The following is a 15,857-nucleotide window of genomic DNA, read 5'->3' as shown; positions in this document are numbered from 1 at the left end:
TTGTGTATAAAAAGGAATTTACTGGCCGTTTTTGATGGTTGAACTACGACGTTTTTTAAATACTTGTGAGTGCACCACCTTCACAAAGTATTAGAATGATTTTTTGTGTAAATGCAGTTGACAGTTTGTTGTGCGAACTCTCCGATGTAATTAAGCTCCGACTCATACTTGTAACAGACCGTGAAGTTTTCATTTTTTACCTCCGCAATAGCCAAAGAATTAAAATAAATTCCTGAGCATTTCCAGAAATCCTTTACACTGCCTCTGAGGTGACTGTGAGCTGCAAAGTGTCTAGGTTGTTAGGCGTTCGGCACTCACCTACGTACGTGAAGTCGCTAACGCACGATTTGTGGTGGCGCCCGACTATGATGTAATCTGGTTCGACTCCAGGTGGGAAGCATATTCAGAGCCAGTATTTGGACAGTAAGAAAAGAGGTGAGGTAGTGGTGTAACGTTACGAATCACCTGACTTTGTGTTAGTGTCCTAGATTCAATTTAAAACCTTCTACCTGCAGTAGCTCATGGAGTGGTAAAGTGTTTTTATGCTTATTCACCACTCCTTCTTCACACCCTCCTGTGGCGTGATGAGGGGAGGGTTTGACTCACACATGCGTGGATAAGATGACATAGTGTCCCCCTACAAACAACCATTTCAGCATCATCCTCGGTGACACTCTTGCACCTATGTTGAGCACGTTGAAAACGTATCTGTCACAGACTTCGGCTGCTCCAATTCAGTCTCGTAGTCGCTCTAGCACCTGAAGGTAGGCAAAATTTACCTAAGGGTGTCGAAGGGATTGCCTAACCCTAAGCTCTAGAGCAGCTGCTAGGCTAAATTGGTGTCGAAGTTTCTGACCGGTACATCTTCAACGTTCTCAATAAACGTGCGTGGGTGGCAACGAGGATGTTACCGAATCAGGTGATCTTACCACTTTATTCACGCATGTGTCAATGTCTAACCCTCCCGTCGTCTCGCCACAGGACTATCCCTTCCGGCGGTCTTCTCGTGCCGTTCCTGGGCTGCGGTGTGTCTGGACTGTATTCCTTGGCCACTAATAAGAAAACCGCGTCATATCAACGCTGGGCGTCGAAGTTGTGACCTCCATCGCAGAGGCGCCAAAAGAAGGAAAGAGGGGTGTGACGACCTTCCCCTCACGTGATACGTCCACGGTGGCGTTGGACAGAATTGTGGGGAAGTTTGGTGCCAACGAGACATCATTAACCAAACTTACACGTGACATGAGCTTCTGAGGTGCGGATTTTTTTCCCCGCATGTGTCGACGACACCTTGCTGTCCGAAGCGTCCTCGAGCCCGTAGGTTACGTTGCAGGGCGCCAAACTTTTGCACCATTACAAAGCAAAGTTGCACGCACCTTTGAGCCAAATTTCAGACTTCAGCGTGGCAATGGGTGGGAATCTACGGTGTTTCGAAAAAGTTACACCGCAATGTTTCACGCTCCAAATCAGACGCTATAGAGGCAGAGAGCTGCAAATGTATAGACATGAAGGCTGTAGAATGATAACAACGTTTTTTATTTTAAAAAAACTTTTAAAAGTTTTCACATAAAAAAATCGGTGGCATTACTTTTCAGCACAATCTGAGCAGCGTGCTTAGATTGTTAGCTGATGGTGCGCTCTTTTACTGTCTAATAAAGTTACGAGAAAATCAAAGCGAATTGCTAGACAAGATATGTGTATGGTGGGAAAAGTGGCAATGGGCCACAAACAGTAAAAAAATGTGAGGTTCTCCACATGAGTACTAAAAAAAGACGAACCAAAGGTTGCGTAACGAATATACTAAACAGACTGCATACACTATGCTTGTCCGTTGTATTTTGTAGTATTGCTGCAAGGTATGAGATTTTTGGAGTAGTGCTGCGAGGTACGAGATCCGTCTCACATAAGATTGGGCGAAGGCATCGAAAAAATTCAAAGAAGGGCAGCTCGTTTTGTATTGTCACCAAACAGGGGCGAGCGCTACGGATTTGGAAAGATAGTCGGAATGGCTTTTATTAAAATGTAGCCTTTTTTGTTTCGATGAGATTTTTTCACGAAATTTCAATCGTCCACTTTCCTCTCCGAATGCTAAAAAATCTTTACTGCGAGAAATGACCATTGTAATAAAATAAGAAAAATAATAGTTCTCGCGCCGAAGAGTCGCACAGAAAGAATGTGAACGTGGTTTTATGTGAATCATCTGCCAAACACTTTAGAGTGAATTGCGGAGTAATCATGTAGATATATATGTATAATCCTCTTACTTGTGTTCTATTAGACGGATGAAGACATTAAGGCCGGGAGCCCCAATGGTACGTAGGCTATGTACCGGCACTAAGTTTCGTGATTATCCTTCCATTCGTCTGTAATAACAGAAACAACAACACTGCACTGCATTCATCAGTCATCCTCTAGAAACAAATACACAAGTGACATTTCGTAACAATTTGAAGGACGTTGTCCAGGACTACAATTAAAGATACTCGCATCCGTCCCCAAAGCTAATTTCCTGACTATGAGACTGACCTTGACATGTTGGGCAACGATGTATGTAACATTAAATGCCGCTTGATGAAGAACCAGTGCTAAGATTGACGAATGCATACAAGAAAAAATCGTGACGGATAATTCAAATCATATCGTCAATATTGCTTGTTTCCAATTTAACAGCCGTATTGTTTGCTGTCACGTTCGGTATAACTGCTTAAATACATTCAGCGTTCCCACAGAAAATAATCCTTCCTTCGTGAAACGGTGACAAAAGCGAAACTGAGACGACGTACCTACCTATAAATCGTAGGATTTTATGCATGCAATTTTCGGTATGCCTCGAGGAACTCCGCATCATGCCTCAAAGGGTAGCATAACTAGCAGGCGAATCAGGCAGGATTGTATACGGCGTTTCTGACTCCATTACAGAGAGGAGTTGATCACAGCCATATTTGCTTACACAGGCAATCTACTACACTGATTTATAAAATTATTTGATAGCCAATATCTTTGTTATTCTCTGTGATAGATTCCCATGTCTGAGGGACTAGTGATGTCTAGAACAGATTGTGCTGAAGATTTTTGTGTGCCGTTATATGCTTTCTCGGACATTCACTAAAACCGGTGATTAATTGCTAACCGTAGCCGATTGGGCAAAAAGAGCATCGTGCAAAGAGAGTTGCCATTTCATTATTACAAATTTCCACCGCTGCGCAACTTCCTTGCGTCTCAAGATAATCAAGGACAAAAAATTAAATTTGTTACATCGAAGACAAAAAAAAACTTGTATTATGCTGGTGTCGGGGACTGAAGCCTTAAATTATAGGACTGTATCAACAATTTAAAAAGGGTCAAGTAGCAATATTCTTTTTTATACATTTAGTTTAACGACAGACAAGTCGTGTGGCGATTATCTCCTGTTCCTTTTTGTTACTTAATACGCAGGTATTAACAGGTTCGTCAGTCTCCCACAGGTTTCAACGTGTCTACCTATTTAATCCTTTGACGATAGTAAATATACATACTGCTGATCTTAAATATTGTTTATTACTTTATTTACTACCAACAGTCGATTTTACTCGTATTAATGTATTCACAGTACCTTCTCTGATAAATAAGAATACAATTTTTATAGCTTGAGCTATCAGCGAACAAGTAAGTAAGGACTGATATCTTCTGGTATAAATTCAATTCACAGTAACAATGCCTGCAGTATAAAGTATAAAATCAATAATGGAGATGTTTGAAAGCAATATTTAGATAGTTTTCTTCTGCGTCTTTCTTGTAACCAAATAGATTGTCGTGAATTCAGTTCCTAGATACATCCAATTTTACTGATTATATGCTGTGAAATGCTTCGTCTAGTGAAAATGAACATTGCAGATAATATTGTTTCACGAAGTATCTCAAAAACGTTAGCAGCTGAGATAGCAAAAATTATTTCCGGTGGCAGAGAACTTGTGCGACGATTAATAAAAATAAACAACATGACGAAAACAGTTTATGCACACACTTGAATGTATTAGCCATATTACATACTCATTTTTGACTGGTTTCCATAGTTAGAGGTATGATACTAACATTCGAAAATTATTACTTTTTGTCTGTAAGAATGACTTTATGACGGTGTCTAAGTTCCACGGCGATGAAGTTTAGACCAATCATGAAGCGAAATGTTGGGAAGAGCTTACGGACGAGCACGCAGAAGACTTAAAAACAGAAAGGAAATTGGTTTTGTCGAGTGGTACATGGACGGCGACCTTTATTAGTGAACCACAGCTTATAAAGACGACTAATTACTTGTGAAAAAGTAACAGTGATTGACTCTTATTATGCAGCGTTAGCTGGTGAAATGAAAAAGATATGGCCTAGAATAATCAGAGAAAACGTGTTCTAAAACGAGGACACCACACCTGCTAACACATTCGTCTTTGGGACTGATAAAGTGTTCCAACTGAGTTTCGAAATACACTACTGGCCATTAAAATTGCTACACCACGAAGATGACGTGCTACAAACGCGAAATTTAACCGACAGGAAGAAGATGCTGTGACATGCAAATGATTAGCTTTTCAGAGCATTCACACAAGGTTGGCGCCGGTGGCGACACCTACAACGTGCTGACATGAGGAAAGTTTCCAGCAGCTGACCGGCGTTGCCTGGTGAAAAGTTGTTGTGATGCCTCCTGTAAGGAGGAGAAATGCGTACCATCAAGTTTCCGACTTTGATAAAGGTCGAATTGTAGCCTATCGCGATTGCGGTTTATCGTTTCGCGACATTTCTGCTCGCGTTGGTCGAGATCCAATGACTGTTAGCAGAATATGGAATCGGTGGGTTCAGGAGGGTAATACGGAACGCAGTGCTGGATCCCAAACGGATCGTGCAGCCACGTTTCGATCCTTGAGTCAACAGATGGGGACGTTTGCAAGACAACAACCATCTGCACGAACAGTTCGACGACGTTTGCAGCAGCATGGACCATCAGCTCGGAGGCCATGGCTGCGGTTACCCTTGACAGACAGGAGCGCCTGCGATGGTGTACTCAACGACGAACCTGGGTGCACGAATGGCAAAACGTCATTTTTTCGGATGAATCCAGGTTCTGTTTACAGCATCATGATGGTCGCATCCGTGTTTGGCGACATCGCGGTGAACGCACATTGGAAGCGTGTATTCGTCAACGCCATACTGGCGTATCACCCGGCGTGATGGTATGGGGTACCTCTAGTTACACGTCTGGTCACCCCTTGTTCGCATTGACGGCAATTTGAACAGTGGACGTTACATTTCAGATGTGTTACGACCGGTGGCTCTACCCTTCATTCGATCCCTGTGAAACCCTACATTTCAGCAGGATAAAGTACGACCGCATGTTGCAGGTCCTGTACGGGCCTTTCTGGATACAGAAAGTGTTCGACTGCTGCCCTGGCCAGCACATTCTCCAGATCTCTCACCAATTGAAAACGTCTGGTTAATGGTGGCCGAGCAACTGGCTCATCACAATACGCCAGTCACTACCCTAGATGAACTGTGGTATAGTGTTGAAGCTGCATGGGCAGCTGTACCTGTACACGCCATCCAAGCTCTGTTCGACTCAATGCCCAGGCGTATCAAGGCCATTATTACGGCCAGAGGTAGTTGTTTTGGGTACTGATTTCTCAGGATCTAAGCACCCGAATTGCGTGAAAATGTAATCACATGTCAGTTCTAGTATAATATATTTGTCCAATGAATACCCGTTTATCATTTGCATTTCTTCTTGGTGTAGCAATTTTAATGGTCAGTAGTGTAGTTCGCCACTCGATTTATTCGCAGAATGCGATTTTTTTTCTGCTTCCTAACCTCAAAAATGATGTGGATGTTAAGAGATATTCGGATTTTTTTTGGTTATCTATGTTGTAAAAGAACGTTATTCAGAGTTAGAAACAAACTGAGGCGAAAAACAAATGGAATCTCATTGGACCGAGTTCATCGAGCTCAATGCAAATTTTTGGGAAATATGGTTTAATAAAACCTGTCATAGGTTACATTCAGTTCGACCTGGCTGATATTATTGTTGATGGTACAGTCCTAGATTGTTCTTGAAAGCAGAAGTTCTTTTCATGGCTGAAATAGGCATTTTTTTTTTTGTTACTCGCTGAGCAGTCTTTAAATTTCATTCAAAATAGCTTCAATTTCTCCGTTTTCCACTTTAGGCAAATGGTTGCTACTTAAAGCAATTTGTTACGCCTTGTTCCTCAAAGCAATGCTCCAATATGTATCCACCTTAGAAACCGGCTGTAAGTGGTCAGTTCGAACATTCGGCTAATCGTGGACTCTGCTATGCGTTCCACAGGTCCAAGTACACACTTCGTTTGCGACTGCTGACAGTAGGAGGTATGTAAATAAAGAACAGTGTGGCTGGGTCGACTTTGCATTGCGCGCTGAGGAAATACGTCTTTCAACCCATTGGGAAACATAGGAATGAAATAGGGATTTCACTCAAACTACGTTATAAAGTCGTGCGAACATAGACGATAATCTAATAATACTTCATAAACTAAACAGAGACTACAAAATGAATCTCTCAGCAGTGTTAGAAATTTTCATCCATAACAGAAAACATAGACACGACATACTCGGTGATTGAGCTAAGATGGTGGTAATGACCTTTTTAGAAGCTTCTCAAGCGTGCTAGGCGATACACAACAAATTTTAGTGCTGTCTACTCATTAGTGATGGAAATATGAAAACCTGAACTCTGAGTTCAAACCATGAAATAGATACTTTATCACATATATACTGAAATATATGTGTATAACTTTTTAATACGAGTCTTTATTTATATGACAACATTCTAAATATGTAAACATATTTGCATGTTGTCTATATCTTTGATTCGTAGCGTTAGCCATGGATACAAATGTACACTCCTGGAAATTGAAATAAGAACACCGTGAATTCATTGTCCCAGGAAGGGGAAACTTTATTGACACATTCCTGGGGTCAGATACATCACATGATCACACTGACAGAACCACAGGCACATAGACACAGGCAACAGAGCATGCACAATGTCGGCACTAGTACAGTGTATATCCACCTTTCGCAGCAATGCAGGCTGCTATTCTCCCATGGAGACGATCGTAGAGATGCTGGATGTAGTCCTGTGGAACGGCTTGCCATGCCATTTCCACCTGGCGCCTCAGTTGGACCAGCGTTCGTGCTGCACGTGCAGACCGCGTGAGACGACGCTTCATCCAGTCCCAAACATGCTCAATGGGGGACAGATCCGGAGATCTTGCTGGCCAGGATAGTTGACTTACACCTTCTAGAGCACGTTGGGTGGCACGGGATACATGCGGACGTGCATTGTCCTGTTGGAACAGCAAGTTCCCTTGCCGGTCTAGGAATGGTAGAACGATGGGTTCGATGACGGTTTGGATGTACCGTGCACTATTCAGTGTCCCCTCGACGATCACCAGTGGTGTACGGCCAGTGTAGGAGATCGCTCCCCACACCATGATGCCGGGTGTTGGCCCTGTGTGCCTCGGTCGTATGCAGTCCTGATTGTGGCGCTCACCCGCACGGCGCCAAACACGCATACGACCATCATTGGCACCAAGGCAGAAGCGACTCACATCGCTGAAGACGACACGTCTCCATTCGTCCCTCCATTCACGCCTGTCGCGACACCACTGGAGGCGGGCTGCACGATGTTGGGGCGTGAGCGGAAGACGGCCTAACGGTGTGCGGGACCGTAGCCCAGCTTCATGGAGACGGTTGCGAATGGTCCTCGCCGATACCCCAGGAGCAACAGTGTCCCTAATTTGCTGGGAAGTGGCGGTGCGGTCCCCTACGGCACTGCGTAGGATCCTACGGTCTTGGCGTGCATCCGTGCGTCGCTGCGGTCCGGTCCCAGGTCGACGGGCACGTGCACCTTCCGCCGACCACTGGCGACAACATCGATGTACTGTGGAGACCTCACGCCCCACGTGTTGAGCAATTCGGCGGTACGTCCACCCGGCCTCCCGCATGCCCACTATACGCCCTCGCTCAAAGTCCGTCAACTGCACATACGGTTCACGTCCACGCTGTCGCGTCATGCTACCAGTGTTAAAGACTGCGATGGAGCTCCGTACGCCACGGCAAACTGGCTGACACTGACGGCGGCGGTGCACAAATGCTGCGCAACTAGCGCCATTCGACGGCCAACACCGCGGTTCCTGGTGTGTCCGCTGTGCCGTGCGTGTGATCATTGCTTGTACAGCCCTCTCGCAGTGTCCGGAGCAAGTATGGTGGGTCTGACACACCGGTGTCAATGTGTTCTTTTTTCCATTTCCAGGAGTGTATATAAATAAAACGAACTCAGTTGTTCTTTTTGCTGGAACACCTTGTAAGTAGCTTTGTTTTTATTTATAACCAGCGAAACCGCAAATGCTTCACCATTGCTAAACACGTATGTGGACTGTATATACATCCTTATGTGGGGTATCCCTGGAAATTGTGTCAGGGCGCAAATTTCGGCTCCTCGTTGTGACTTTGCCCACTTCGAAGGTATGGAACTCGAAATTATGATAAATCAAACCGAATATGAATGAAAGAGGCTCCTTTGTGTTCGTTTTTATTCTTTAAGTTTTTTAGTTTGGTACGAAATACAACTACAAAACTTCACGCTACACAACTGTTTCGTTTTCTGAATACTGCGTGATAAGAATATGAACTGGCTTTCTCAACTACCGGTTCGTGAAAGGGAAACATACAACTGAGCATGCGAAAAATTTGCCTAGTTGTTTAACTGATCTGCCATCGTAAACACCGTCTCCGAGAAAGAAATCAAAACTACACATTTTCACAGCACACACGTGTGTGCGCGTGTGTATATGTGTGTACCAATTTGAGGTTAGGTACCCTGGTCCGGAAACCACCAAGCCGAAAGTTACTAGCGAAAATCGTCATAATGCCTCTGACACTGCAGGCTCTTTGCTTTCCTTATTTTGGGAGGAGGTAGTATGGACCTAAACGTGAGAAAAGTCCAGTAAACATGGGCTCTGAAATGCATATCTTAGAAGCAATGAGGACTTCCTCTTCTTTACTAATGTGAAAAACATCTCTTCTACTGAACAAGTGCTCATAGCTCTTTAAGATATGTAATGTTTACTGGACAATTTTTTCTTGTTTTGCTCCATACTAAATCCTCCAAAAATATGAAACGCAAAATACTTTCAGTAGACGAGGTCCGCTGTCAGATATATCAGAACGGTTTTCGCTTATAACTCTCGAGTGGATCCTTTCCGGACCAGGGTACCTTACCTCAAATTGATATGTTTACCCTTCTCCATCATCCCTGAAAGTTTGTAACATCATGGACTCATCATGTATGTTGTATAGATGTATGGCTTGTCCCAAATTAAGATAACAAAGGACATATAAGAATTAATTTGTAGCTTGATTACACAACTAGATGCATACTAGAGAATGAATTCTCCTGTAATTAACTGAAGATTGAGGGTTTAAGCCTCGAAATGAGTCGTCAAGAAAGTAAGTGTGCGATACAGATATTAATTTGCGTTAATTGAAATTAAAAGAAATGTAACCCCTTATCAAGAATTGTGTTTTTCCCCTTTCATCAAATTAATGATGCTCTTCATCAGTTGCTGCAGCAAGTAAACCGAGATATAGAGGTTATTCGTTCAGTGATGTTCCCCAATCGATTAAACGTTAATTAAACTCATTCTTTTTAGTGTGTCTAGAAACAGATAAGCAGTTCGGCAATGACCGTATAGTCTAATGTACATCACACAAAGAGATAACTGGATATGGCCCTGATAAGACTCTCATATTCTTTAGCATATGAAGAGATAAGTGTTCCCTAAATGGAATTCGTATTTAGGCCTAATTTGTTCTAAGGATAGATCCTTAGCCAAAAGCAATTTAAAGTTGGTACACATAATACACAAGTCCCCTGGTCTAAATAAAAGTTTCATACAAGAGAGTCCAGAGGCACTGGAAATGTTCAGTAAGCGCCAGGCGCGTAGCCACTAACTCTGAAGCGGAATCCCAACACACGTGTTAATCTCTTTCGGAGCTGTTGCACGATTAACAGACCAGAAAATTTAACTATTGCTTAGACACGACGATTCGTGAGAGTTCGCATATAGTTGTGTACGCTCTCGTGGTTGTGCCTATGACGTCAATGGTGCTACGAAGCACTACTGCTTGCAAAATGCCATAGTTACAACGAATATAGAGAATAACAGGGTTTTTTTAAAAGGCATCATTTTACAGTTCTTCAGAAAAATAGGTCTCAAGAAAATTAAAAATGCGTTTAGTTACACCGAGAGCGCAGTGAACAATTCAGAAATCTTCCTTTTCAGTCAGTATTCTAATGCCAATCATTACTTGCTGCTGACGTAAACTGACACATGATCCATTATCAACGTGATCTGTTTTTGGTAAATCTTTTTGGTACTAGGTATAATTTGTGTTGGAATACATCTGTGATCGTCAGTTAATTTCTCGGAACCATTTCGACTTAATAGGGGTTCCTGAGCCAAGGACGTATCCGCCAGACGTGTGGAGCAATATGTCGCGAGGCCTAATATGGTTCTTCACTGTTAGAATGAAACTCAGATCTCAAACTACCTGCAACTCTCTCTGGCGGTATACAGTACATTACTACAGCGTATAACATTGCCATATCTTGACTTACAGATGTCACATATGAAAGACATACGGGGTTTGGCTGTAGAGGAAGAACCAAGTAATCTCTTCGCCAATATATTTTATGTTGGGAAGTATGAAGCTAATAGTGAACAGCACGAGTGGTGCATTGAGGCACAAGCCGTGAACCAGTCTCAACTATTGTCAAGCGTAACAATGAACTCAATTTCTGAGAGGGAAAACACTGGTCGATGGTTTCGCAACATAAGCATCTGTCAGTCGTTTCTGTCTGTGTGTGGCTGGCGTTAAGCCAGCAACAGCCTCGGCGCATAACCTGATAAAGCCAGATCAAACAGCACCTCTGACAGTTACATCTCTTTAAGACATCCAACATTTCTGCATACCAAGATTCTGTAATGTCGATGCACATTGAACAGCAGTATTACAGAGCCATGCAACCATGCGAAGTTTTTCAGTCTGTATATTAAGCAAGAACTAGGGAAACTAAGGAGAAATTTGGAAAGGTAATTAAAGTTCTGGGAAAAGAAAAAAAACTTTAAGATTTGACGATGACATTATAGTTTACTTAGAAACTGTGAATGACATGGAAGATCAGTTGAACGGAATGAATATTATCTTGAAAAGAGGCTATACGATAAACATAAAAAGGAGTAACGCTATTTAGTCGTATCAAATCAGGCGGTGCTGAAGAATTAGATTAGTAAATGAGACACTAAAAATAGTAGAGGCTTTTGTTATTTCGGTAGCAAAATAACTGACAATGGCCGAAGAAAGATGATATGGAATGTAGGCTGGCATTAGTAAGAAAACATTTCTGAAAATGAAAAATTTTTGTTAACATCGAATATATGTTTAAGTGTTGAGAAATCTTTTCTGAACATATCAGTCTGTGGAAAAGCCTTGTAAAAGTGAAATGTTTACGGGAAACAGTTCAGACAACATGAAAATACTCGTAGAGTGTTTTAAAATGTGGTACCAACGAAGATCAGATAGGGAGATTGGATAAGCAATTACAAGGTACCGAATAAAATTTTAAGGAATGGAAATTTATAGCACAGCTTCACTAAAAGAAGGGATCCTGAGGCATCAAGGAATCGTGAAAGGAAGGCAGTGTGTGAGATGAAAATGGTAGGGGAACCAAGATTTGGCTACAGAAGGCAGGTTGAAATGTGTTGCAGTTATTATGCAAAGAGGCTTGTACAGGATAAACCAACGTGGATAGTCGCATTATGTCAGTCTTCACATCACAACACGTTGTCAATAAAGCGCAGCGTTGACAAGTTAGCTTAGAAAAGCAGTACCCGCTTTCTTTCTTTAAACGCAATCTCCTACCTTTCCCACATTAAAAAAAATTTAGTATTTCTGAACTGTTAGTAACACATGTTTCGAAACAAAACCGTATTCTGAATTAAGATACTTAATTCATTACTGGCGTATTTTCAATTGGGATAAGAACAGCATATATTGGGCTTCTTTTGATAAGAAAATTCCGTGTCTAGAGCTCACGCAGTGCAATACGATTGGTAAAATAGCTTAGCAATAACAAAAAAAAGAAAGAAAAATGGTAGTGCTCAATCCATCTCTATATGTAGCAATGACGGAGGTAAATAACGATGAGACGCATTATAAATTCTCCCATAACCCTGAGTCAGTCTTTGTATTAGTACTGAGTATGTGCTGGTGTAAGTTGTTGCCTAAGACTGCGGCCATAAACACCGTAACACTTTATAAATACATAAACATATTTCGGTAAGTGAGTAATTTTTCAGATAAATACGTTAATAACCATTTATATTACATTAAAAAGTAAATCAATAAACTGCGTAATTGTACATATGATGTTTCTGTGTTAGCTAAAAAAAACATAGCAGTTACATACAACACACGCGCAGCTTTACCTGCCATATTGCCGAATCCAGACCAGCCACAACAATGGTACACAGCGACTCTACAGCTGATCAGCAGAGACGTTTACGAGGCTATTCGGCGATTCACAGGTCCGAGGTATCAGCAAATTTGCAGAACTGCGCGCACTCAGAGATGCGGTCTAGCGGAAGACAGCCATGGGTCACTGACAGGCGCACGTAATTTGAGACAGGACGCACGCACAACACACGCACTGAATCGCTGGTTGTCGTTGGCGAGACTGAAGGTCGCGCTCCGTGGCCGCTACTTCTCTGCGGCGCTGCCGTCGCCCGGGCCTCCCACTGACGTCACGGCGGGTTTATTCTCGAAAGCAAGAGAGTATTTTCATATCACCCGCGCACATACGCCACGCTGTAGTGGTCCAAGCATCCATCATCGAGGTTATTCTCTTAGAGGTTCTCTACCAGGAGCAGACGCGTAGATAAGCAATTATCCGACAGTAAGCACCGTAAACATTTACTACTTCGAGGCCCTGTTGAGGGCGCACGAAAAATGTTCAGCGAATAGCAGACAGTCTACGCGACGAAAACAAGCAGAGCTTCAGAGGGGAGTTTCCGATAACGGGCATTATCTTACTGGGGTTTACTTTAGACACATTCCGTCGTTGTCCACAAGAAAAAGAAAGAACTATCAGCTAAGACAACTTAAACCATTGCGCATAAAGCCTTACTGTAATGAAAGACGGATCCATGGTTGTGTTTATTCTCGTTCTGTTCAGACGTCAGATCAGATTCGCAACTAGGCAGTACTGCAGCAGCAGTTGTCGTCACCAGTTACGCTACATTATCAGGACAATCCTTGAAATGGGCAGCGCGGAAAAGATCTATGAGCAGCAGGTTACTTTCAGGGTTTATATAAAACAATGGCGCTTTCATATTCACATGTAAAATAAATTCCGAGAACAGGCGATAACAACTGGCAAAATGTCACGAACACTGGAAATTATTTTCGCTAAGTAACTGCAGGGATTTTCAGAACTACGGCTTTCTATAATGAAAAACAGATCGCCTTAAAACGCAGGCTCGGAAGTAGAAGCAAAGAGAAAGTGTCGCGCAGTCGCAAAGGAGAAAAACTTGCGTGCGACTTATTCTCAAGTATTGCTCTGGCATATGAAATGTGGAATGTTCAGCAGGGTGGACTAAAAGAGCGAAGGGAACATGGCCGCCTGCAAAAATTTATTCAGGAAAGCGAGGGGTGGGGTGGGGGGGGGGGGGGGACGCGGGGAGACAAGATTGACAAGGGCAGGCCACGGGCCACGACGTTGGTAATGCAGATTCACGTCAAACTTTATACACTTCTGGTAGGCCGTTAAAACAACGTAATGTGCAAGTAGTAAGGTGTGCACTACCCTGGCAATTCCGAGAAAATCGCCAAGAGAAGTTCTACGCGTCTATTATGTGGCTTATGTATCTGTGCGCAGTGCCAGACGTTTGAGTTCAGGGTGGGCCAGTGGAGCCGGCACGGTAGCTCAGCGTGTTCAGTCAGAGGGTTTAGCTACCCTCTGTAATAAAAAAAACTGAGAAAACGGATCTACGAACAACCTGAACGAGTGTCATCGAACGTCCGCTAAGAACAAATTCAACGAGCAATATAGAACAAAAATGAGATAAAAAAAGCGTGTTCGGTCAGAAGGTTAGCTGCCCTCTTTAATAACACAATTGAGTTAACGGATCAACTTAAACAGGTGGCATAGGACGTCCGCTCCGAACAAATGCGAGGAACAATAACGACCTAAATGAGTTGGTTAGCGTTAGCGTTCGAACCACGTAAGATGAACATGTGAGTGGCAACGGTTCGATGCCGCTCAAACTTAATTTTTAATCTATAGTTGTTTTATCACATGGTTTGCGTCCAAGCTATCGGAAGAAAGAGAAATTTTTCAAAATGTCAACGAGGTGTGTTTTCCCTTAGAAACTCTGAACATTCCCTGTAAATGCGGGAGAACTGCATTCATTCAATGTGGTAGGTGCCAATTCAATTTATGTTTTCCATGTCTGTATGAAAAATACCATCCTGCAATGTGTGATAGCGAGAGTACATCCGACATGTAACTGTACATTACTGAGGTGGTCTGGCACATTGTGAATTACGTCATTCGTATCATTATACATCGAGGTTTCACTTCGATTTTCCAAGCCTATCCCTCGTTCTTGAAAATTTAATTAATTAAAAATAGTAAACATCCAAATAACATGAAATTCACTACAGCTTCATGAAAATGCATGTGGTCTTTATTTTCATTATATTACCTCTTAAATGTCATATAATTAAATAATGTGAACAACGATGACAAAAATAGAGATTAAAAAATAAATGCTAATGCGATTCGAACCGTTGCCTCGTTCCCACCCTCTTGCTACGAGCGAACGATAACCAAGTGACCACACCGATTTTTTAATAGCGATACCTTCGCACACATACATCAGGTACATAATAGACGCGTAAAACTTCTCTTGCGATTTTCTCGGAATTGGCAGAGTAGTGCAACTTAAAAGACGTACAAAGTTTGAAGTAAATCCGTGATCCCAACCTCGTGGCCTCCCCTTGTGAGTTTCGAGGCACGTCATGTCACAAGACCTAAGCCAATGTAGTGCTATAATTTGCTAAAAGATACATTTAAAGGAATCACGGGAAATTGTATTTCTGTGTTCGGGTTGTTCAGCAAGTATAAAACGCTTGCGGAGATGGAAGACGACTTAATGTCCGCACAAATCTTTTTGATGAGATCAAAGAAACAATATCTGGGACAGACTGCAAAACATTACCACTGTTTCCATCGTATATGTTGGGGCAGGACTATGAGATAAGATGTATTTGGCATACAAGAGAAATATATATCTTTTTACCACGTTATATTTTGGAGTGAAACAGGCAAGGGAGGGAATAATTACGGCCGCGAACACAATCGCCATACCGAATTACGAGGCCACTAAATCAGCTGTGGCTGACCTTTGTATAAAGACTGGTCATACTATGGACTATGAAAAAACAAAAATACTCTGTCAATCCTCCTACTTCTGGGACTGCGTTACTAAAGAGGCCATCGAAATCCTCCTACAGGACAATCTAATTAATAAAGACAGCGGCCTTCAACTTAGTCAGGCTTGGAACCCTGCACTCAGCCTGGAGAGAAAGATGCGGTCCCAGAGATCGAGGACCGGCCCCGACGGCGGCAGCAGTGAGACTGCAGACCCCAGTTCAGACCCAGGCGCCGCTTCCCCCACCACCTCCAGTAGCCGCCGCGCTGGCCGCACCGAAGACACCAGGAGAGGAACGGTGGA

At 42.8% G+C, this 15,857-nt stretch overlaps 1 protein-coding gene across 2 annotated transcripts in view; it reads right to left on the bottom strand.

Moving 5' to 3' along the window:
- Positions 1-15,857, bottom strand: part of LOC124709133 — a 490,737-nt gene that overhangs the window by 216,762 nt on the left and 258,118 nt on the right. The window contains exon 1 of one of the 2 annotated variants that reach the window (XM_047240809.1): positions 12,549-12,793. The exons of the other annotated variant lie outside the window; for it this stretch is intronic. The gene's annotated coding sequence lies outside the window, so the exon portion shown is untranslated. Of the gene's footprint in view, positions 1-12,548; positions 12,794-15,857 lie in introns of those variants that run through there. 2 annotated transcript variants of the gene reach the window in all.

The sequence above is a fragment of the Schistocerca piceifrons genome, chromosome 1 (assembly GCF_021461385.2).
Source record: "Schistocerca piceifrons isolate TAMUIC-IGC-003096 chromosome 1, iqSchPice1.1, whole genome shotgun sequence".
Lineage (NCBI taxonomy): Eukaryota > Metazoa > Arthropoda > Insecta > Orthoptera > Acrididae > Schistocerca > Schistocerca piceifrons.
The sequence above is the reverse complement of the archived record's forward strand: the minus strand, read 5'-3'. Positions and strand labels throughout refer to the sequence as shown.